This window comes from Olea europaea, chromosome 18 (assembly GCF_002742605.1).
Source record: "Olea europaea var. sylvestris chromosome 18, O_europaea_v1, whole genome shotgun sequence".
Taxonomy (NCBI): domain Eukaryota; kingdom Viridiplantae; phylum Streptophyta; class Magnoliopsida; order Lamiales; family Oleaceae; genus Olea; species Olea europaea.
The window spans coordinates 1,429,947-1,432,545 of record NC_036254.1 but is presented as its reverse complement, the minus strand read 5'-3'; positions in this window follow the sequence as shown (position 1 = coordinate 1,432,545).

Genomic DNA, 2,599 nt, shown 5'->3' with positions numbered 1-2,599 from the left:
GATGATGTGTGAAAGAACATTTATTTGACAAAATCAAAATGAAAAATAAAAAATGACATCATTCATAATAAAATTAAATTTATTTACTATTACATGAATAGTATATCCCATCCCCCCTTTTTATTAGAATTTAGGTACAACTTTTAATTCATTTAACAAGAACGTTTCCCAAGCTTCTCCATTTGGAAACAAAAGACATCCCATTCAATTGCAGAAGACAAAATCGTAAATCCTACAGACTAAGGGAAATGGTTCATATGCATATGAACCAATTCTTGATTTTCACTCCAGGCAACTGAGAGTCTATTACAGAATTGAGGATCGGGAGAGAGTTTGGGATCCATTCCGTAAGCCCCGTAACTTGTTTTGGTTTGCATTACTTTAATTTTGATGTTTATTGAAGTGGGGTACTTTCAAGTTGCGTGTTTTTTTTTTTTTTTGTAAATGAGTTTTTCTAGTTTTTGGTTAATTGGTTGTTTAATCTGTATATAAATGATGATTTTTTATTTATATTTTTTAATGAGTTAAAAACACTATCATCCATCACTTGTTTGCTTTGCATTTCTTTAATTTCACTGAATTTTGAATTCTTGGTGGTTTCTAGAAGTGTTTGGATTTGTTGTTTAATCTAGAATTTCTCATGACTTTGAAGATGACTTTTTACTTAATTAAATGAATTAGTTAGAGGATGTGATTTGAAGATGAAGGTGATTTGGGGAAGGAAATTTTGCTCCGTCTGATTTCTCAGAACTTCGATGTTTGATTATTTTTCCAGTGAAATTTTTGAAGATGGTGGGAAAATATTGCTCTATATCTGATATCTTAGATGATGTGGATGTGATTCATCATCCACGTCAACTTTTAAATCCATGTATAATTTATTTTCCACCTGTACAGATGGATTTGGCTCCAGTGATGGATGGGTTGAAAAATTGAATGAGCAATTGGTAACCATGAAAAAATTCACACACAATATAATCCTTCGGATATGGGCACGAAAGTGCTGCCACTGGTAAAGTTTAGAAGTTGCAAGGAGCGTCTAAACATCGGTACAGGTAAATGATTTTCAATTTTATGAATTTTCTCCATTTAATTTACTCGTGATTGTTAAGATACACCAAAAAGAGATAAAATTTGAGTGTAGCATTCAAAAAACTTTCTTCTAGAATTTTTTTTAAGGAGTAGAATGTGTTAGATATCATGTTGTCAAACGACCTCCCGGGCGATGACGTAAACCAGTTTTATCAGTTGACATGAATGACTGAACGATAAATAAACACCGAATAATGGGATGACCCGACTTAACGTTGTTTTACCTATTGAATGGCTAATAAACCTTTGTGGCTTGTTGGTGTGCTATTGGGCCATAACCCTAGTTGAGCCTACTTACCATATGTATAACTTACCTTATTGTTTGTCATTGGTTTACTATATATATTGGTAACTCTCTTGCCTTCACAAGTCCCGTTTTGAAAGAACCCGAGAGAGAGATAGAGGCTGCCTTCTTCTTCGTGCATCCTACTGATTGATCTTCTCTACCTCTTGCTTGTGTCTTTGTGACCCTTACCTGTGTGGTATTCATCCTTTGTGAGTGAGCAAACAACAAGCAAAAGGAAGAAAAAGCAACCATAGGTAGAACGTGAGGCGGCGGTCGGTACCTTCGATTTTGGTGTTGATTCGGTGTTTTAAAGGTTAACTGAGCCTGAAAATCACCTTGAGCAGCTAGAGGAAGATCCTAACATCTGGTATTAGAGCTTGGTTGGCAAAAATCGGCTCAAAATCGGTTGATTTTCGCGTTTTCAACATTGTACCCGAATCTGAAATTCTTCAATTACTCACAAACTAAAACTCGGTTGGACAAACGGAGACCATACCCATTACCAGCAGGTCGAGGTGTCCCTGGTGAGGCGGCGGCGGCGGAGGAGCGACGGTGGCGCGTGGGCGGCATTCCGGTGAAGCTATCTTCAGGTAACTTGCTTGTTTCGATCTCCTGAACGCGTTGATATACTTTGTTTTGTGTTTCAAGTTACACAGAAAAAGTTGGATGATTTTGCCCCTGGTGCGACGCCGACTGAAATTGAGCAGCAAGCTCGTTTTTCTACACTCTATGGACTCAGATAGGTCCGCTCTGGTAAATTGGCTTAATCCATTTAAATTCAGCAATAGCAAGATCATCGTATAGGGTGATCGTTAGGTTTTGGGGTTACCGTGAAGGGGTAACCATTGTTTGTGCTAGAACTAGGATTACTTGCGTTAATTGAGTACTTGTTCTTTTGATTTAAGTGCTTGGTATTTCTTGGTGGACGTAGCGTTTAGGTTCATTGTTACTTTTGCTAAGAATTAACAAGATATTACCTTATCACGCTTCCCAATACTACTTCGTGTGGTTTAATTAGTGTGTTAACCAATGACAACACATAATTTTGATTTGGGAATATTTAACGGTAAAGGGGATTTCTCTATCTGGCAACAAAAGATGAGAGGCATATTAGTTCAACAAAAGGTGTCAAAAGCCATCGAAGGCAATTTTACACCTGACATCTCAAAAGAACAAAAAGAGGAAGCCGATGAGCTTGCCTATACCTCAATAATATTACAT